We start from the raw sequence: 23,674 nt of genomic DNA on the forward strand, positions 1-23,674 counted from the left end.
GTCAAGTAGCTGGTTACAAGGTCAACACACAAAAATCAATAGCTTTCCTTTACATGAATAACAGACTCACTGAGAGAGAAATAGGGCAAATAATTCCTTTCACAATAGCATCCAAAAACTGAAATACCTAGGAATCAACCTAATGTCAAAAATCAATGACCTCTTCTCTGAAAAATATAGAATTCTGTGAAGAGAGATTGAAGATGGTATCAGAAAATGGAAAGACACCCCTTGCTCCTGGGTAGGAAGGATCAACATAGTGAAAATGGCCATACTTCCAAAGCTGCTATATAGATTCAGTGCAATTCCAATTGAGATCCCAGCAGCATACTTCATGGACCTTGAGAAAACAATCCCAAAATTCATTTGGAACAAGAAGCCACCCAGAATAGCAAAAGCAATTCTAGGTAACAGAGACATGGCACGGGGTATCACAATCCAGAACTTGCAAGTATACTAAAAAGCTACTGTGATACAAACAGCATGGTACTAGCAAAGAAACAGATCAGATCACTGCCTGCTGCGCAAGCTGAAGGACCTGAGTTCGATCCCCGGTACCAAAATAAAAGAAAGAAAGAAAGAAACAGATCAGAGAACCAGTGGAACAGATTAGAAGATGCTGAAATGACTCAAGAAACACTCAGCCATCTCGTCTTCACTAAAGGAGCCAAACACCCTCACTGGAGGAAAGATAGCCTCTTTAATAAATGGTGTTGGAAAAATAGGGTTTCAATTTGTCAAGGATTAAAACTAGGCCTATATCTCTCACCATGCACTAAACTAAAATCAAATGGATTAAAGATTTAAATATTAAAATAGAAACGCTGAACCAGCTGGAACAGAGTTTAGGTCAAACTCTTGAAGACATTGGTGTAGGAAAGGATTTTATGAACAAAATCTCACTTGTTCCTGAACTAGCACAAAGAATCAGCAACTGGGATCTCATCTTATTAGAAAGCTTCTGCACAGCAAGAGAAACCACCAGCAGTGTGAAGAGACAACCCACAATGTGGGAAAAAATCTTCACCTGCTGTTCCTCAGACAAAGGCCTACTATCTCAAATCTATAAAGAACTTAAAAAGATCAGACATCCCAAATTTAAAGACCCAATCCAAAAATGGGCATCTGAAATGAACAGACATTTCTCACACAAAGAAGTAGAAATAGAAAACAAACATATGAAAAAATGTTCAACATCACTGGTCATTTGAGAGATGCAAATGAAAACAATGCTCAGATTCCACCTCACTCCAGAAAGAATGGCTGCTATCATGAAATCAACCAATAACAAATGCTGGTGGGGCTCTGGGGAAAGAGGAACCCTGCTCCACTGCTGGTGGGAATGTAGACTGGTGCAACCACTATGGAAATCAGTATGGAGATACCTCAAAGAACTAGGATTGGAAGTCCCATTTGACCCTGCTATTCCCCTGCTGGGGATCTTCCCCAAAGAATTAAAAGAATCATACCACAGTGATAAATGTGCACCCAAGTTCATAGCAGCACAATTTGTAATAGCTAATACTTGGAAGTAGTGCAAATGTCCATCAACTGGAGACTGGATAAAGAAAATGTGTTTGTTTTTTTTAACAAAATAGCGTACTACTCAGCCATAAAAAATGAGAAATTAGAGACATTTATAGCTAAATGGATGCATATTGAGGCGATACTCTTAAGTGAAATAAATAGGACACACATGTGTAAATACCAAATAGTTTCTCTAGCGTGAGAAGGTGAAAGTGTAAATAAGGACTAAAATGTATAATAAATAATGTGAAATTGGAAGCAAAATGGAAAAGGGGAAATGGAAGGGGTAGGGGAAAGTATAGAAGAGAAACAAAAAATTATGAGAAATGGAAAAAAATGGAAACAAAGTGTAAATAGGGAAGGGAGGAGGGTGTGAAGGGAGGGCATGGGAATGGGAAAAAAATAAGAACCAAGATACTCATGTAAAGGTACAAGATTCCAATGATGAATGTAACTATATTTTATACTTAAAATGTACCAATAAACTTAATGGGGAAAAAAAATCATTTACAGGGCCAGGCATTTAGCTCAGTGTTTATGTCACCTGCTCCGCTAGTACAAGGACCTGAGTTCGATCTCCAGTACAACAAAAATTCATTTAAGAAACAATAACTTAGAAATTATGTTTGAGTTAATGATCATAAAATCACCTACACTAAGATTTCTGGACTCTAGATAGTTATTGAATTAGGGATTGCATACAAAGATTCTTCCAGGTACATCTAAGGATCAACCATCAAAAGACAATACTATCCTAGACTTTTAATAAATGTAAACAGGCATATTTAAAATAACTGGCAAAAAAATCAGCAGAGTTAACCTGGCCAGAATAATCTATGAGAAATTACGCATATTTATTTGTATCTTTTAAAGTCTAAAGTCTCTAGTTTGGCCAGATGTCTAATAATGTATACTACTAATATCTTTTAAATCAAGAGTAATGTCATTCTTAGCAAGTATTGACAACATCTGACCTATTCAAACAAACAGACTTAGCAATATCATATCATGATGATAAACTTCTAACATGCTATCACCACTTCCATCTAGTTAGAAGTAGTGCTTGCTGCAAAATGTATTTTGTATTAGAAATTGGTCTCCTATTTGCTTCATTTTGCATAGAACTTCTGTATCATTCATGACATATGACATTGTAATGAAACGACACATATGCACTGCCACATACTGCTCCATTAATTTTATTTGTTTACTTTAGTTAAAGCTTGAGTCACTGCATCCAAATAGCTTCTTTTACTTGGGAAAGAACACTAAATGACAGAGTGTGATGTTACTGTAAATAATTTTGAGTTATTTCTCCTCCCTATCATGGGTTGCTGTACAGTCTGAGAATTAGAACTCTACAGAGGTCTTCCTCAGGTGTTCTAAGTAATGCTCCAGGCTGCAGGCTAGTTCTTGCATCCCACTAAACAGGAAAATGACTGCTCAAAGACAAATTTTTAGGCTACAGGGGGAAAAGTGAGTGTGTACAAGTATGAATATAAACAAGTGAAATGTAATTGGACTTGGAAAACTCATGATTTTAAACCAACTGTAACATACTGAAGAAACTTTTATTTGTGTGGTAAACTTATTCCAGGGTTTTGCTAATTGTGTTACTTATATTTGATTTGGTGGTTTGGAATCATCAGATTAGGCTGTTCTATTTCCTAGCTTGTCCACACAAAAAAAAGTAACTTCAAGGATACAATATCACTGGTATTACACTCCTGGGTCAGCCTGGGGACTTAGCTGAGTGGCACAGCACCTGCCTAGCAAGCGCAAGGTCCTGAGTTCGATATTCGGTACCAAAATTAATTAATTGATTAATTAATTAATTAATTTTAAAAATCCTGTGTGCCTTAAAACATCTCCTCTCACTACATATTTTTTAATATATTTCCACACTACTAATGGACTAAATTCAGTGAAGGCTTTCCAGGAAATTTCATGTATTCAAATACTGTCTTTAATACTTTCTAGCCAAATGACCCAGTTACTTAATTTCCTGTGCATCTCAATTAACTTCTGGTTGAAAACAAAACAAAGATCATTTTTCAGGACTGCCGAGATAAAATGAAAGAGTCTACTTACATAAAGCACACAAAACAAATGCCTGACCCAAGTATACCAAGCTAGTTATTTTTAATATCATTATTATTAGAAACCACTGTGAAAATGCTTAGAAGCAATGACTCTACCACCATTATGAATTGATAATAGTTGTTAATAGCTTTAACCTGGAACCCCAGTAAGATGAGTCACAGAAGAAACAAAATTCATTGCAACTTTAACAAAGACCGGCCCCTTTTTCCATTTCTTAAAAAATATTATTAGGACATTCATGATGATCACAACTACTTTCACTGTGGGTATTTGGTACATGTACAAAACATATCTTAATTTTCTTTCCTTAAACTCTTTTATTGGCACATTTTAGGTATACAATACATTTAAATTTCTCATTGGGTACTTGTACCTTTACATGATATATCTTGGTTCTTATTTTTCCCCCATTTCCTGCCCTCCCTTCACCCCCTCCACCCTTCCCTATTTACAAAGACTGTTTACATTTTTTTCCTTTTCTCATAATTTTTCCTTTCACTTCTTTCCTTGCCCCTATCCCTCCCATTTCCTCTACCCCTTTGGACCTTTTCTTCCTGTTTCTCCTTATCAATTATTCATTTTAATCATAATTTACACTTTCAGTTTCTCACACTAGAGAAACTATTCAGTATTTACACATGTGTGTCCTATTTATTTCACTTAAGAGTATGGCCTCAAAATGCATCCATTTAGCTCTAAATGTCTCTAGTTTCACAGTTTTTATGGCTGAGTAGTACTCCATTTTATTAAAAAACCACATTTTCTTTATCCAGTTTCCAGTTGATGGGCACTTGGGCTGTTTCCAAGCTTTAGCTATTACAAGCTGTGCTGCTATAAACATGGGTGTACATATATCTCTGTGGTATGTTTCTTTTATATCTCCATACTGATTTCCATAGTGGTTGCACCAGTCTACATTCCCACCAGCAGTGGAGCAGGGTTCCTCTTTCCCCACAGCCCCACCAGCATTTGTTATTGGTTGATTTCATGATAGCAACCATTCTTTCTGGAGTGAGGTGGAATCTGAGCATTGTTTTCATTTGCATCTCTCAAATGACCAGTGATGTTGAACATTTTTTCATATGTTTGTTTTCTATTTCTACTTCTTTGTGTGAGAAATGTCTGTTCATTTCAGATGCCCATTTTTGGATTGGGTCTTTAAATTTGGGATGTCTGATCTTTTTAAGTTCTTTATAGATTTGAGATAGTAGGCCTTTGTCTGAGGAACAGCAGGTGAAGATTTTTTCCCACATTGTGGGTTGTCTCTTCACACTGCTGGTGGTTTCTCTTGCTGTGCAGAAGCTTTTTAATAAGATGAGATCCCAGTTGCTGATTCTTTGTGCTAGTTCCCATGCTACTGAGATTTTGTTCATAAAGTCTTTTCCTATGCCAGTGACTTTGAGAGTTCTATCTAACACATCTTCCAGCAAGTTTAGTGTTTCTGTTTTAGATCTTTAATCCACTTGATCATAGTTTAATGCTGGTGATAGATATGGGTCTAGTTTTAATCTTTGGCAGGTTGAAATCCAGTTTTTCCAACACCATTTATTAAAGAGGCTATCTTTCCTCCAGTGAGAATAGTTGGCTCCTATGTCAAAGATGAGGTGGCTGAGTATGTCTGGAGTTGCTTCTGGATCTTTTACTCTATTCCACTGATCTTTGGGTCTGTTTCTTTGCCAGTATCATGCTGTTTTTATCACAGTAGCTTTGCAGTATAGTTGCAGGTTGGGGATTGTGATACCCCCTGCCATGCCTCTGTTGTCTAGAATTGCTTCTGCTATTTCAGGTCCCTTCTGGTTCCAAATGAATTTTTGGATTGTTTTCTCTAGTTACATGAAATATATTGTTGGAATTTCAATTGGCATTGCATTAAATCTATATAGTAGTTTTGCAATTATGGCCATTTTCACTATATTGGCTCTTCCTACCCAGGAACAAGGGATGTCTTTCCATTTTCTTGTATCCTCTTCTATCTCTTTTTTCAGAGTCCTATAGTTTTCAGTGTAGAGAACTTCTGCTTTCTTTGTTAGGTTGATTCCTAGATATTTCTCTTTTTTTGGATGCTATTGTGAAAGGAATTGTTTCCCTAATTTTCTCTCAGTGAGTCTATTTTTTGTGTACAAGAAGGCTATTGCTTTTTGAGTGTTGACCTTATATCCAACTACTCTGCTGAATCTTGTCAATTAAGTCTAGAAGTCTTTTGGCTGAGTTTTTTGGGTCTTCTATGTAGAGTATCATATCATCAGCAAATGACAGTTTAACTTCTTCCTTTCCTGTCTTTATTCCTTTTATTTCTTTCTCTTATCTAATTGCTGTGCCTAATGTTTCCACAACTATATTGAATAGGAGTGGTAATAGTGGGCATCCTTGTCTTGTTCTTGATTTTAGCGTGAAGGTTTTCAGTTTTTGACCATTTAGTATGATGTTGGCTATTGGTTTTTCATGGATAGCCTTATCAGGTTGAGATAAAGACCTTCTGTTCCAATTTTCTGTAGGGTTTTTAACATGAATAGGTGTTGGATTTTTGTCAAATGCTTTTTCTGCATTTATTGAGATAATCATATGTTTTTTGTCCCTGGTTCTGTTGATATAGTGTATTACATTTATTGATTTATGTATGTTGAACCCCCTTGCACCCCTGGGATAAATCGGACTTGGTCAGTGTGTATGATCTTCTTGATGACCCTCTGTATTCTATTTACCAGTATCTTGTTGAGGATTTTTGCATCAATATTTATTAGGGAGATTGGCCTGTAGCTCTCTCTTTGGGTTGGGTATTTCCCTGCTTTTGGAATCAAAGTAATACTTGCTTCCAGGAATGAATTTGGAAGTATTTCTTTCCTTTCAATTCCATTGAATAGCTTAAAAAGTAATGGTGATAGTTCTTCTCTAAATGTCTTGTAGAATTCAGCAGAGAAGCCATCGTGACCTAGGCTTTTCTTTGATGGTAAATATTTAATTACATTTTCAATTTCACTGACTGTAATTGGAGTGTTTAGAATTTTTATATCTTCTTCATTTAACTTTGGCAATTCATATGTATCTAGGAATCTGTCCATCTCTTCTTTTTTTCCATTTTATTAGAGTACAGGTTCTCAAAGTAGGTATTGATGATCCTCTGGATTTCTGCTGCATCTCTTTTGACTTCACCTTTTTTGTCCTTAATTGCATGGATTTGTGCCTTTTCTTTCCTTTTTTTAATAAGGTTCCCTAAGGGTTTATCATTTTTATTTATTCTTTCAAAAAAACAACTCTTTGATTCATTGACTTTTTGGATTGTTCTCTTAGTCTCCATTGCATTGATTTCTGCTTTGATCTTTATAATTACCTCTCTTGTACAAGCTTTGGGTTTGTTATGTTCTTCTTTTTCTAGGAGCCTGAGGGTCAGAATTAGGTTGTTTATTTGAACTCTCTCTCTTTTCCTAATATGGGCATTCACTGCTATGAATTTCCCTCATAGAACTGCTTTCATTGTGTCCCACAGATTCCTCTATGTTGTATTGACACTGTCACTTACTTGTAGAAACTGTCTAATTTCTTCTTCAATTTCCTCTGTGACCCATTGGTTGTTCAGGAGGGTGTTATTCAATTTCTATATGTTTGTAGGGTTTTGTGGTTTCTTATGCTATTGATCTCCAATTTTATTGCACTATGGTCTGATAATATACAGGGTTCTTTTGCATTTACTTAAACATGCTCTGTGAGCTAACATGTGGTCTATTTTGGAGAATGACCCGTGTCCAGCTGAAAAGAATGTATATTCTGATTTTGTGGGGTGGAACACTCTGTAAACATCTATTAAGTCCATTTGTTCAAAAGTATGGTTCAGTTCTAGAATTTTGTTGTTGATTTTTTGTCTAGATGATCTATTTGTGATAGTGAGGTCCCTCACCACAATTGTATTAGTGCTTATTTGGTTTTTCATATCCATTAATATTTGGTTTTTACATAGCTTTTTCTGATCTTTAAAATTTTAATATAAAGATGGAATCCCATTTTTAATTAACTTAAAGAAGTAACAAAATCACTTTTCCCCCCATTCCTTTAGGAAATAGCTATTGCCAAGTGAAGAGGTACATGATATTTCATCTTGTTACATAATGGGGTTGTGGTTGGCAGAGAAATTGTTTTCTTTGTAAAATTTGAATTTCAAGGGATGTCAGTGTTCATTTCTTCACTCCAAGATGGTTCTATTCCATTTTAGAAATATGAAATATATAATTTGAAACCCTTAAATGAAATTTGGAATTAATTTTATAAAAAATATATTTGTTTTGTATAGTTGGGGGCATTCGTATTTGGTGCATATATATTTAGGATTGTCATCTCTTCCTCTTGGATTATTCTCTTCACAAGTATGTAGTGATCATCTTTGTCTCACTTAATTAGTCTTGGTTTGAAAACTATTTTGTCTGCAAATAAGATTGCTACCCCTGCTTTTTTCCAGGTTCCTATCTCATGGAGAACTGTTTTCCATCCTTTTACTTTCAGTCTATGAATGTCTTTTTGAGTTAGGTGTGTTTCTTATACACAGCATATTGTTGGATTTTGCTTCTTAGTCCATTCTGCCAGTCTATTACTTTTGATTGATGGATTGAGGCCATTAACTTTGATGGTTATAACTGGTAAATATTGACTCATCCTTGTCATGATGTGTTACTGTTGTTGGCTCTTTTATTTTTTATTTTCCCCCTTTCCCTTTAGTTTTGCCTTGCCTGGTGGCTTCACTCTGTTGGGACTCATGGAGTTGTGACCTTCATAGACTTTTTCTAGGATATTGTTTAGAATTGTTTGGAGTGCTGATTTGGTGTTCATGAAATTTCTCAGGTGTTCTTTGTTGTGGAAGTATCTAATTGCCCCATCAATTTTGAAAGTTAATTTTGCAGGATACAACTGTCTAGGTTGGAAGTTATTTTCTTTTAGGGCTTGAAATACTTCACTCCAGGCTTTCCTTAACTTGAGGGTTTGTATTGAGAAGTCTGCTATAATTCTGATGGGATTTCCTTTGTAGGTGCTTTGTTTCTTTTCTTTAACTGCTTGTAGGATTTTGTTCCTCTGTTGCATTTCTGGGATCTTGACTATTATATATCTAAGTGTAGCTTTCTTATGATCATGGCTAGTTGGAGTTCTGTATGCCTCACTTATCTGTATGACCCAATTCTCTACCTTTGTCTGGGAAGTTTTCCACTATTACTTCTGTGAACAGTTTTTTATGTCATTTGTACTTTCTCCTGTTTTTTCATGGACTCCTATCAGTCTTATGTTATTCTTCTTTGCATCATCTAACAGCTGCTGGATTGATTTCTCATGGTCCCTTACTATTTTTAAGAAATATTTGTTTTCATGATCACTAACTACAATCCTGTCTTCTATATCTGATATTTTATCTTAACATTCACTCAATCTGCTGTGAATTCTTTCAGTGGAGTTTTTCATCTCCAGGATATCTGTCTGAATCTATTTCATGGAGTCCATTTCTTTCCTATGTTGGGTGATCATGGTTTCCATTTGTTTCTTATACTAGGCATTCATGGCTTCAGGAATGGTTCTGAGCTCATGTATTTTTTTTTATCTGTTTGTTCTAGAGCCTCTAATCATGTCTTTCACTCTGCTCACCATCTCTGTAGTTATCTGGGAAATTATTTCTGCTTTGAATTTTTCTAGAGCCTCATTCATCTGTTTTGTTACTTCCTGTGCTATTGGTTCAGGGTGTCCAGGTGGTTGATTATCATATTTTTCCACCTTGTTTCCCCCAGAATTTGCCTTTGGTGAGCTGGAAGTCTGTGTTTGTGTCCTGCCACAGTGTCTTCTCATTTTTAATTCTCTTGTTGGTGCTGTTTTTCATTTTAATTCCTGGGCTGATACTCCAATATTTCTTATTTTGAGTATCTTTATTACTGGTGTTTAGAGCCCCTATGGAGTGATTGCTTCTCAGAGATGTCTTCCAGGTATAGCTGGACTTTTTAGGCTTTGAGTCTCTAATTACTCTTAGGCAATCTCATTTTCAATATACTAGGGAGGACAACTGATTAGATCAATCACAACACCTTAGCCCAACTGACACAAGCAGCATCAAACACAGCTTAGAAAATGTCAATTTGGTAGCAGTTAATCTGTCACCTTTAACCGCGCAAGCTAGGTCAAAATCTAGAGCCAGCCCAAAATATGTTTGTAGTCAGTAAACCCTTCAATATGATGAATTTACCCTTTGGGCTAAGGATTTAGCAGGGGTTGGGGAAGAAGGGGTAGAGAGATAGAGGGAGAGGGAAAGGTTAGAAGTGAAGCTAGAGGACATGGGAAGATAATGCACATTGTTGGGATCTGTTGAAGACAGGAGGCAAACACAGAGCAAAAGAACAGAAACAAGTAGAGAACAAACTGACAACAATAGGGAAGCTAGAAATTGATTTCACCTTCCTATAAAAGTGACAGTCAAGAGGACAGAGAAAGAGAAAAAATTCAGAATGGGACAGGAACAGGAAAAAGAGGGAGAGAAATATAGAGCCAGAAGTGAGAGAGAGAGAGAGAGAGAGAGAGAGAGAGAGAGAGAGAGAGAGAGAGAGAGAGAGAGAAAAGAAAAAAGAAATATATATATATAACAAAACAAACAAGAAAAGGTCTCCCTCAGGATATGTCTCTGCTGTCCTGGTAGGCAATGTGGGCAGCAGTGTGCAGGTCTAAGTCAATTAATCTCAGCAAGTCAGCTGTAGTCTAGTGAGATTCAGGCTGATTGCTAGCTGGCAGGTCCAACTTGAGGTCCCTAAACTCCTGCAGGATTAAACTCTGCAAGGTTCTACCGCAGTTTCCAGCTGTCCTTCCCACTATGCGAGTCTGGGTTTCTATGGGAGGTGCTGATTCCACCAACTTACCAACCATGATGGTCCAGTGTGCTTTTACTGAAGAGATTTTCTTCACTTTCCCAGAGGGCTTCAGTTTTCATTGAGGAGCATCAGAAAGGCCCTCTCTGTTGTTCACTTCTGCTCTATCTTCTGGGGCTCATAGCCATGGCCTTTATGTTCCCCCTGGCGCCTCTGCTGTGCAGATTCAGATGCCACACGGCGTCTGCGCAGCATGGTCCGACGGGACTTGGTGTCCATGGGACCGGCTTCCAGCGGGGTACGGCTGCTGGCGTCCACGGGTTGTTTATGTCTTTTTAAATTTCTTTCACCAATGTTTTATAGATTTCACTTCACAAGTCTTTTATCTTTTATTTAAATTTATTCCTAAGTACTTTATTCTTTGTGGTACTTTTAGCAATGTAATTGTTTGCTTAATTTCATTTTTAGGTGGTGTATTGTTAGTGTATGAGGTGAAATTTGTTTTAAAAAATATTAATTTATACTCTGCAAGTTTACTGAATTTGAATATTATGATATTTCTAACAGCTTTTGTCTCTGTTTTCTTTAGGATTTTCTCTTTCTAAAATCAATTCACTGAAAAGCACCATAGACTATGAACATTCTTAATGTATTTTTCTCTACAATAGTCTATACCCCCAAAGAAATCCATGTGGAGTGATTTCCTTAAGGTATTAGATATTTTTTCCTTTGAAGAGTTTTTCCTCACTTTCCCAATGGGCTTCAATTTTCATTGAGCATTGGACTGCTCTTACTCTCTTTTTTTTACAAGTGCAATCACCATATATATGTCACAGGAAAGATGTAGAGGCAAAATACAGAAGTAGGTAAAATAAAGAAGAGTGAAATGACTAGAATAAGGAGGTCAGAAGGTTTTAAAAGTGAGAAGAAAGACAGAAAGAGACTGCAAAATATAGGAGGAAATCTTGAAAAGAAAAATTTTAAAGCAAGTTTAAAAAGTACAGAAGCAAGAATTTAAGAAATAAGATAAGGAAATGAAAAGAGAAAGAAAGAAAAATAATAAATTCTAAAAATCAGCAAGAACCCAGGAGAGGCTCTCTACAAGAAAACATACAAACAATCCCCATGTGGTCTCTATGCCATACAGCCAGAATGTCTGCACAATTTTCTTGCAGCTTTAGTCATGGCTGCTTGTAGGCAGCCATCACAATTTCCAGCCTGTCTATAAACTGTTTTCCAAGCTGTCTGGGAGTGGTGAAGGGGGTCAGTTTCATAAAGATTAGCCCATCTCCTTGCTGCAAGCTATGATTTGGGCATGGTTAACTGCAGTCTTTTTCACACACAGTGGTCTAGACTCTTGAGTCAAAGAACTCTTATTCCAAACGTAGTGTTTTATAGAAATCCAGTTAAGTGACTCCCTTTTGTGTGGAAGGCCACTGAGCACTGCAATTTTAGACTGCCTCCTTTTCTGGTACCTAATATTATGCTGTTTTGTCAGGAAGTGTTCTTGACATGTTTATTAATTGGCTTAGTCCTCACAATATTCTATGATGTGGAAGGAAAACTGCAGCTTAAGGAAGGTCACACTGACGGCAAGGTGGTGGACTCAGGACTGAAATCTGTGCCTTGAACTCCAGTGGCTGCTTCTTGATCTCCACTCCTCTTCTGAATGCTTCTGGAGCCTTAGTGTTTTTGTCATATCTCTTCTTTTCCCTCAATAAATATTTTACTAATATTTGCTTTTTCACAAGTTTGCATATTTACTATCCAGTTATATTATAAACTCATTGAGGGAGAAGTCCAGATTTTATAAAGCTTGTGTTGGCCTCAGATACCCACCATAGCAAGAATGTCCCTGTAGAGGGGATGGGCAGCACTTCTGTTGAGGAGGAAAATAGGGATGATCTATGGGATTTATCTTGAAGCTTCATTTTCAAAGGAACCAGTTTTGCTTAGATAATATGTTTATTTGGGTTATTTCTGATTGTGGAAATGCTGATAGAATTTTGTATTGATAAAACCCCAAATTCTTTCTGGGCCCTGATACAGTGCTATACTCCTATGTACATAAGAGGCATTAAATTAATGTTGAGTGTTTTGCTTTATTCATTTTATATGTCTCAAGGAACAGGAAATGCCATGGTATCTTCATACATATTAAGAATAATAACATTTCTAGGGGGAAATGGATTGTTTGACCCAACTTACAAATAAGGTACCAATTACTTTCCATGTTCCAGTTCCAATTCCAGAGTTTTCCACTCTACAAGTCCAGTGATATATGGCTACTCTCAACTGGCACCGGGCAGATGGTAAACTTAGAAAAGAAGCCTGTCCTTAGGAATAAGAATCAAGATTTTATAGTACAATAAAGCCCAAGACCATATCTTTTTCCTCTATAAAACTTGCAGAAAACAGCCAGAATTTAATTAAACTATCATTACTTCTGAATTACATATTCTGTTTTCTACTTGTTTGCTAAATTCTTCATTATCTTTTAGTTTTCAACCCAAAATAAAAAAAGATGGGAAGGAGAAGGAGAAAGAAGATGAAGGGAAGGGGGTGGAACAGAGAAAGGGGAAGAAGAGGAGAAGGAAACTACCAGAGGAAAAGACATCATTAAGGGAAACTTTCTAATCATTAAAATCTCCAAAATTTCCATTTCATTGCTACAAAGAAATATCCCAACAACAGAGGAATCACATTAGAAAACAGGAAGTTATGGAATAGAATTTGACGTCAGGCAGACCTGGTTCACGTAGTGATGTCTGATGTGAAATACCATACTGCCTGCTAGTGAGGTTAAATAACCTAACTGTCTCTGTCAGTTCAGGCTGCTGTAACGGAATACCATAGACCAGTAGTGAAATAAAGGTATTTACTCGTCACAGTTCTGAAGGCTGGAAGACTAAGATCAGGACGCTAGGATGTTGATTTCTAGTGATACAAAGCCTCTCTTCCTATCTTCTTATCTCCCTAATCTGACACAGACAGTGAGAGAACTCTGTAGGTCTTCTATCATAAGGATCATAATGACCTGATTACCTCCCAAAAGCCTCACCTCCAACTTCTACCACATGGAGATTAAGCTTCAATACAGGAATTCTGGAGAGACAAACATTCAGATCACAGTATTCACCATTCTCAACTTCAGTTTTCTCATCTATAGAATGGAGACACTAACACCTACATATCTCCGTGAAATAGTGAAATAATGTAGACAGAACACTCAGCACAGGGGCTGGTACAGTGGAGCTCAGAGGCTAGTGGCTGTTAGCACCACTAGGGTTCTTGGGGTCCGTGCAGTGAACTGATGGCAAACAACAAAGGACAAGGACAATTTAAAAGTGTACATAGGCATTCTTTTTGAGAGTATGCTTTTAAGAGGGATAACATCTTACATACTAGTCATTATTGTGATAGAATTAAACAATATTTTTAACACATTGTCTGAGATATAAATTCATATGCCACACAATTCATCTAAGTAAAACATGGGGTTCAAGAATTTTAGTATACTTTCAGAGTTCTACACCCATTATCACATCAATTTTAGAACATTTCATTCCCACTCAAAGCATAATCTTTTCTTAATAATTTTATGATTTCAGAATAATATCATAGAAACAATCTCCTCTACATCACAAGCTATTACCAGATACATAATGTAAAAATAGTAAAAACGATAGAATAGGCCTTTTTTACAAATAGTAAGCTTATTTAAGCATATTATATCCAATTTAAACTGCCTTTTGCCTCATCACCTTCTATCACTCTACTAGCTTATTTTCTCCACAGTCTATCATTTTCTTGTTTGTTTATTTACTTGCTTCTCACCTCTTCCATTCATTGCTTGGAAAGAGTAGAGACCCTTTCTGGATCTTGTAAGAGGACCTTCAACCTCATAGAGTTCAAAAATCATTTGTTGAATGAATATACTTACAGAGTTTATAGTTGGGATGTGCAGCATGGTTTCATGTACTTTAGGGATAGCAAAGATCATTGTTTTTCATAAAAATGAGATAAGCAAGAAGAATGTCTATATTTTAAACATCTCACCTCAGTCTCTGATTATTATCAGTCTTTCTCTGCCATAAGCATTTGTATCTTCAGCCTTCATATTCATCCCTATTCATTCTCAATCCAGCCCTGACCATAGATCCATATACGCCAGAGGATAGAGTATAAAATTCATCTTGCAGTCAAGACTGGGACCACTCTACAGAAGTCTTTTCCTAATCACACTTTTCCTTCAAACCACCATTTTCCTCTAACCCTAACAATATTTCCTCAGCTCTAGTAAAAACTCCCAGTGGATATATTTGTCCACCACTTGGATTGTAGCTCTGTCTGATTCAAATGTAACTGATGGAGACTTTACATCATGTCTAGCTGTCAATAACAGTCTACCTCAGACATACAGTCCCACGCATCTGTGGTTCTTTTATTCTTATTTCTTACAACCTTGATTCTGTCACTCACCTCACTTCAGACATGACTTTCCCTGTTCTCCTGTAGCAGCCGGTGTATTGAGAAAGAACCCTTGTTCCATGCAGGATTGAGTTCCTATGCCTCTTTGGACACAAAAAAAATTGAACACTAGCTATTGAATCCAGGCTTTTCTCTTTTCCTAGCATCCCCTGCTGCTGAGTTCTGAGTACTCCTTTGAGAAAAATCCATGCACATCATAAACTCTGTTTAATTCATGTTACAAAATAATTCTAAAATTCCCATAACAGGACCAATTCCAATTTCTAAGGCATTTATAAACAAAAAGCAAATCATGATTAAAGGTAAATATAGAATATAATAATAGAAATTAGTAAGCTATACCATATTCAGCTAAAAGTTCAGACCATTGTTATGATTTGATCCTTGTGGTTGACCATGACACTACCTATAAATAACTTGTATTGTTACTTTCAAGGTAATATTATGATGAGGAACCACAGTCCTAATAAAATTTCAAAAGTTGAGTACTTTTTAAAAGAATTACAATAGTGTCCCATCATCTGAAAACTTTAGATCTCACATGGTAAAATCTATAGAATCTTGTTTGCTTTTCTGAAATTCAATTCTCAATAAAGCCTAAACATGCAAGAATTCAGTTCCTTTTAATACAGATTCTCAAAATATAAATACACCAATATAATATGATAAATGGACAAGTAACCAAGGGAAATATTGATACTCTTGACATGTAATGGGAATCATGGTTTTAAGCATTACACTAATTCATTCTCTCTCATTATTAATCCAGTTCTTACCCTTATAGCCCATTTGTCACTGAGGCTGTATCATGATCAAATATATTACCTAGAAAAAATATGGGTGGAGGTTGCCCCTACATAACATGTATATAAAGAAGATAGTAAAATAAAATAGAAGGGAAATTCTTAACAGAGTATCTGGAAACTAAAAGAAAGAGGTATTTGGAGGTGAGACTGAAAATGTGTTCAGCATCTCCTCCCTCCTGGCTTATGCTGAGAAAACAGACTCTGCTATAGACATCTGATTCAGAGGGCTCCTACACCTTGCTATGCTCACACAGAAGTCACCTCTTTGGCACTGCATGCCAACAGGAGGTGGTGATATGAAAGGAATGGTGTGGCATATTTAGCCTACCATGGGCTGGAAGTAGCATTCTAAATCTCCCTAGGTTCATATGTGATATAAAAAGTTTCCAGAAACCTATGTGTTCTAGGTGGAACTCTAGAAGAAAGGAGATGGTATTTGGCTAGCAATTTTGCTAACAGGTAGGGGTAGTGGTGGTTAGGCGAAATGCTACTGTACTGAAAAATATCAGGAGGACCACCAGGTCCAGACTAAATGGAGGACATAGCAAAATTATATGGATCTTTCAGTGGCAGGCAGAACCCAAATGGAATATTGCTTAGTGGAGGGCAAGGTCCAAACTTCCTAGGACTTCTGCCAGTGCCGAAAGTGCAGATCATAATTCTCCCTACTGACCAAAGTGGAGTAGAAAACTGCCACAGAAGCCAGTAAAAAGTGCACAAAGACCAGTACACAGGTTAGCCTTTCTAATGCCCTTTAATATATCACCATGCTCTTTTATATATAAACACCATCTGTTGTAAGAGGAGAGGAAAGGGCAATATTTTTAGAGAGAAATAAAGTCTACGGCCATAACACCCTGAATGTACCCAATCTCCTCTGATCTCAGAAGCTAAGCAGGGTCATGCCTGGTTAGTACTTGGACAGGAGAAATGATACTACTTGTTATAATTTGAATTTTATTAAGTGATTATAAAATTGAAACAAATTTAAAGACACTATTATAAACTTGAAAAAGATCTAAGTATTTCTTATTATTATATACTGCAAACATGTAATAATAAAAAACTCATAAAAAGAAAATATAAACTTGAGTTGTATTTGGCAAATTTTAGCTGTTCTTTCCTCCTCTCAAGGCCATTAGTGGAGTGACAACTAATTCATAGACTTCCTTCCTTCCTCTTTCTTTCCTCCTTCTTCTCTTCCCTCCTTCCCTCCCTCCTTCCCTCCTTCCCTCTTTCTGTGGTCCTGAAGATTGAATCTAAGCCCTTTACCCTGACTTACATCCATGGGCCTTTTTAATTCTTATTTTAGTTTATTTTTATTTTTAGAAGGGTCTCTCTAAGTCACTGAGTTCCCCAGGCAACACTTAAACTAGAAGTCCTCCTATCTCAGCCTTCCAGAGTGTTGGGATTACAGACATGAGCCACCACACCCAGGTCAAAGAGGACTTTTATACATTAAAAAAAAACTATGTCAATTTTTTTACAACTGAGTAGAGTGTACAAATATTTTACTCCGTATTTTTTTTAGAAAAATTTAATGAAATATTCAACATGAATTAAGAGAAGAAAGACAAAGAATAAATAATTGCTACTTGATAAGTAAGCAATCTCATAGCAGAGGTCCCAATGAACCCCACTTGTGTTAGGGTTCTCTAGAAGAAGAGAATCAACAACATAGATAGATAGATAGATAGATAGATAGATAGATAGATAGACAGACCATTGGTTCCGTAGTTATGGAAGGATGAGCTAGCAGGTTGGATCAGGTCAGCCAATGTTCTAGTTCAGGACTAAAACCATCTTCTAGAGAATCCAGAAGAGTTGGGATTACAGGTTAAGACTGAAGATAGTCTACTAGAGAATTCCCAGTAGCTTTGGGAGGGCAGGCTTTTTGGACTGGGCAACCCTCATAATAGAAGGCATTCTGTCTTGTTGGAAGTCCACCAATTTAATCACTCCTTAACATTTGGGCTGAACTCAAATTCAATTTAAACATTAATTTCTTTCAAGTATATCCTCACAGAAACACAAGAATAATATGTGACAAGATACCTGGGAAACATCGTGGTCCAAACAAATTGACGCACACAGTTAACCATCATACACCACTGTCAAAGACTCCTCATAGGGCTACTGTATTAGAATTGCTTTCATTAGACAACTAACTTAAAGAAAGGAAATAACCAAGTATCTGTTCTGGTTATCCTGGACCTACTTAGTTAAAAGGTAGCCACGTACAGGATCACTAAGTAAATGAGGTTGAATAACCAGATTATGGCGGGGCACAGAATAACAATTTTCTGAAGAGGTAATGCATACCTACTGTGGAGAACTTTTTGTGGGTCCTCAACTGATAGTAATTTTGTAAGTTACACATTACCTTCAGTTTTCACTGCTTTTTTCCAATCTAATAGAAGTTTTAAATTAGAAAAAATAGTGCTAATAAGATCACAAAAGCTTAGAAGAAATATTTTTGTAGTTGACATAGGCAAGCTCCCCTTGTTCGCCTTTTCATTATTACCATTTTAAAACTGGGAGTCTCACATCACAGGACTTAGCACCCAGTGGTCAATCAAGTAGCTCATTTGGTAAAGATTTTTAGAAAAAGGTGTTTCTCCTACTTACTATACCCACTTCTATGGCCCATCAGGTACACTAAAACTTCCTTATTTTCAGAGTTAGATCAGAGAAGGTGTTAGGTTAGTGAAGTTCAGATTATAATCTAAAGTTGAACAATTAATAAATAAAAAGTGTAGTCACACAGAACACATCGAATCACCCCGCTGCAGACAGGCAGCCACCTGGTTCCACACTACAAAGACGCAGAGGACACCAGACCACCAGACCAAGGTACTGACTCCCGCTACTCCCGGCCCAGAGGTAGGGGCTTCTGAGCCGCTGTCCCACTGCTCCTGCTCCAGAGGAAGGGGCTTCCCAGTCACCAACCCTCCCACTGCTCCCAGCCCACAGGAAAGGGCTTTTGGGTCACCATCACTACCTCTGCTCCCGGCCCCTGTCCCACCTCTCCCAGCTCAAAGGAGGTAATATGGGCAGGTGCAAACACCCTGCTGCCACAGTCCAAATGAGAAAACATGTGAATAAGTCTCAAAACCAGACTTCCAGATCACCTACAGCAACCCCAAAGGGAAGTGAGATGGAACACTCTGATACTCAACCACCTGAACCCACTGAACTGGCAACAAAAGGGGATCTGGAAAAAATGAAATCAGAAATAATTTCTCAGATAACAGGAGAAATTGTGCCCCTAGTGCAAGTGAATTTAATGAATCTAGAGAGGAGCTCAGGAACATGATGGAATCCCAACATAAGAAACAAATGGAATCCATAAAACAGATGCAAATAGATTTCCAGGACAAGAAAAACTCCATTGAAAGTCTACACAGCAGAATGAGCCAATGTGAGGACAGAATTTCAGATAGAGAAGATAAGATTGCAATTAGTGACCAGGAAAAGAAAAATTGCTTCAAAATTCTAAGGGAACATGAGAAATCAATCCAGCAGCTGCTAGACGATGCAAAGAAGAATAACATAAGACTGATTGAGCTCAATGAAGAAAGAGGAGAGAGTGCAGATGACATAAAAATTCTCTTCACAGAAATAATGGCAGAAAACTTCCCAAGCAGGGGAAAAGAGCTTGACATACAGGTAGGTGAGGCATATAGGACTCCAAATAGCCTTCATCAAAAAAAATGTACACATAGGCATATAATTGTTAAGATTCCAGAAACACAACAGAAGAACAAAGTTCTCCAAGCAGTCAGAGAAAAGAAACAAACCACATACAAAGGAAAGCCCATCAGAATCACAGCAGACTTTTCAACACAAACCATCAAGGCAAGAAGAGCTTGGAGTGACATATTCCAAGCCATAAAAGAAAACAGCCTCCAACCCAGATTGATGTACCCTGCAAAACTATCTTTCAAAATGGATGGAGAAATAAGATACTTTCATGACAAAGAGCACCTTAGGAACTTTGTGAATACCAAACCAGCACTCCAAAGAATTTTACACAATATCCTAGGAACAGACATTGAGGATCACAACCCCAGGAAGCAAAGCAGAATGAACCCATCTGGCATGACAAGAAATTAAATGGAAAGGGGGAGAACCCAACAAAAAGAAAAAGTTGTGGCAATGAAAAGTCAATATGTTTCAGTTATAAGAATCAACATTAATGGTCTCAATTCACCAATCAAAAGAAATAGACTGGCAGAATGGGTCAAGGAGCAAAATCCAACAATATGCTGCATACGAGAAACACACTTAATTCAAAAGGAAACTCATAGACTGAAAGTTAAAGGGTGGAAAACAATACTCCATGTGACAGGAAACAAAAAGAAACAGGAGTAGCTATCCTCTATGCAGATCAAGTAGATTTCTAACCAACACTGATTAAGAGAGATGAAGAAGGACACTACATCCTTGTAAAGGGCAGAATCCAAGAGGAAGAGATGAAAATCATAAATATCTATGCACCAAACACTAATGCACCCAACTATATAAAACAAATACTAATGGACATGAAAAGTCATATATGCACTAATACAATTGTAGTGGGGGACCTCAACACCCCAATGTCACAAATAGATAGATCAACTAGACTAAAAATAAGTAATGAAATACTAGAACTCAATCGAACTCTTGAACAAATGAAATTAACAGATGTTTACAGAGTTTTCCACCCCACAAAATCAGAATACACATTCTTCTCAGCTGCACATGGGTCATTCTAAAAAATAGACCAAATACTCACACATAGAACATGTTTAAGTAAGTGCAAAGGAATTGAAGTTATCCCCTGTATATTATCAGACCATAGTGCAAAGAAATTGGAGATCCATAGCAAAAGAAACTCAAAAAATTTCATAAACATGTGGAAACTGAACACCACACTTCTGAATAACCAATGGGTCACAGAGGAAATTAAAGAAGAAATCAGACAGTTCCTTCAATTAAATGACAATGACAATACAATATATCAGAATCTATGGGACAAAATGAAAGCAGTCTTACTAGGGAAATTCATAGCAGTGAATACACATATTAGGAAAACAGAACGACCCCAATTAAACAACCTGATGCTGAACCTCAAGCTTCTAGGAAAAGAAGAGCAGGACAACCCCAAAGCTCATACAAGGGAGGAAATTATAAAGATCAGAGGAGAAATCAATTCAATGGAGACTAAGAGAATGATACAAAAAAATCAATGAAGCCAAGAGTTGGTTCTTTGAAAGAATCAACAAAACTGACAAACCTTTAGCCAACCTTGTCAGAAAAAGGAAAGAAAAGGCCCAAATCCATGCAATTAGGAATGAAAAGGGTGAAATTACAACAGACCCAGCAGAAATCCAGAGGATCATCAATACCTACTTCCAGAACCTATATGCCAATAAAATGGATGACACAGAAGAAATGGACAGATTCCTAGATACATATGAATTACCAAAGTTGAATGAAAAAGACCTAAAAATTCTGAACAACCCAATATCAGCCAATGAAATTGAAAACGTAATTTAAAACTTATCAACTAGGAAAAGGCCGGGCCCTGATGGCTTCACTGCTGAATTCTACAAGACATTTAGAGAGGAACTGCTGCCACTACTGTTTAAACTCTTCAATGAAATTGAAAGGGAAGCAATACTCCCAAATTCATTCCTGGAAGCAAGCATCACCTTGATCCCCAAAGCAGAGAAAGACCCAACCGAAAAGGAGAACTATAGGCCAATCTCACTAATGAACATAGATGCAATAATCCTTAATAAGATAATGGCAAACAAAATGCAGAAGATCATCAAGAAGATCATTCACCCTGATCAAGTGGGATTCATCCCAGGGATGCAGGGATGGTTCAATATATGAAAATCAATTAATGTAATACCCTATATCAATAGAGCCAAGGACAAAAACCATATGATTATCTCCATAGATACAGAAAAAGCATTTGACAAAATCCAACATGCATTTATGATAAAAACCCTACAAAAAATTGGAATAGATGGTCTCTACCTCAAACTGATAGAAGCCATCTATGAAAAACCAACAGCCAATATCATACTAAATGGTCAAAAACTGAAATCCCTCACACTCAAATCAGGAACAAGACAAGGATGTCCACTATCACCACTCTTGTTCAATAGAGTTCTGGAAACATTAGCCACGGCAATTAAACAAGAGAAAGAAATAAAAGGAATAAAGATAGGAAAAGAAGAAGTCAAATTGTCATTATTTGCAGATGACATAATACTGTATATAGAAGACCCCAAGAACTCCACCAAAAGTCTTCTAGACTTAATAATCAAAGTCAGTCAAGTAGCTGGTTACAAGGTCAACACACAAAAATCAATAGCTTTCCTCTACACCAATGACAGACTCACTGAGAGAGAAATAGGGCAAATAATTCCTTTCACAATAGCATCCAAAAAACTGAAATACCTAGGAATCAACCTAATGAAAGAAATCAAAGACCTCTTCTCTGAAAACTATGGCACTCTGAAAAGAGAGATTGAAGATGATATCAGAAAATGGACAGACATCCCCTGCTCCTGGGTAGGAAGGATTAATAGAGTGAAAATGGCCATACTTCCAAAACTGCTATATAGATGTAATGCAATTCCAATTGAGATCCCAGCAGCATACTTCATGGACCTTGAGAAAACAATCCAAAAATTCATTTGGAACAAGAAGAGACCCAGAATAGCAAAAGCAATTCTAGGTAACACAGACATGGCAGGGGGTATCAGAATCCCCAACCTGCAACTATACTACAAAGTTACTGTGATAAAAACAGCATGGTACTGGCAAAGAAACAGACCTGCAGACCAGTGGAACAGATTAGAAGATGCAGAAACAACGCCAGACACACTATGCCATCTCATCTTTGATAAAGGAGCCAAACACCCTCACTGGAGGAAACATAGCCTCTTTAATAAATGGTGCTGGAAAAATTGGGCTTCCACTTGCCAAAGATTAAAACTAGACCTATATCTCTCACCATGCACTAAACTAAAATCAAAATGGATTAAAGATCTAAATACTAAAATAGAAACTCTGAACCATTGGAACAGAGGTTAAGTAGAACCCTTGAAGACATCAGTGTAGGAAAAGATTTTATGAACAAAACCTCAGTTGCCCATGAACTAGCACAAACAATCAATGAGTGGGATCTCTTCTTATTAAAAGGCTTCTGCACAGCAAGAGAAGCCACCAGCAGTGTGAAGAGACAACCCACAATGTGGGAAAAAATCTTCACCTGCTCTTCCTCAGACAAAGGTCTACTATCTCAAATCTATAAAGAACTTAAAAAGATCAGACCTCCCAAATTTGAAGACCCAATCCAAAAATGGGCATCTGAAATGAACAGACATTTCTCAGACAAAGAAGTAGAAATAGCAAATAAATACATGAAAAAATGTTCAACATCACTGGTCATTCGAGAGATGCAAATGAAAACAACACTGAGCTTCCACTTAACTCCAGAAAGAATGGCTGCTATCATGAAATCAACCAATAACAAATGCTGGCGGGGCTGTGGGGAAAGAGGAACCCTGCTCCACTGCTGGTGGGAATGTAGACTGGTGCAAGCACTGTGGAAATCAGTATGGAGATACCTCAAAGAACTAGTCTGGAAGTCCCATTTGACCCTGCTATTCCCCTGCTGGGAATCTTCCCCAAAGAATTAAAAGAATCATACCACAGTGATATACGTGCACCCATGTTCATAGCAGCACAGTTTATAATAGCTAAAACTTAGAAACAGCCCAAATGCCCATCAACTGGAGACTGGATGAAGAAAATGTGGTTTTTTTATAAAATGGAGTATTACTCAGCCATAAAAAATGAGAAATTAGAGACATTTATAGCTAAGTGGATGCACATTGAGGCAATAATCTTAAGTGAAATAAATAG

The 23,674-nt window shown here is 37.1% G+C and overlaps 1 protein-coding gene across 5 annotated transcripts in view; it reads right to left on the reverse strand.

Moving 5' to 3' along the window:
* The window catches only part of Marchf1 (membrane associated ring-CH-type finger 1), a 1,027,787-nt gene that overhangs the window by 852,358 nt on the left and 151,755 nt on the right, over window positions 1–23,674 (reverse strand). The gene's annotated exons all lie outside the window — the stretch shown is intronic.

Source organism: Heterocephalus glaber, unplaced genomic scaffold (genome assembly GCF_053883595.1).
Source record: "Heterocephalus glaber isolate CG9 unplaced genomic scaffold, H.glaber_assembly_v1.0 deba00001460, whole genome shotgun sequence".
NCBI classification, from domain to species: domain Eukaryota; kingdom Metazoa; phylum Chordata; class Mammalia; order Rodentia; family Bathyergidae; genus Heterocephalus; species Heterocephalus glaber.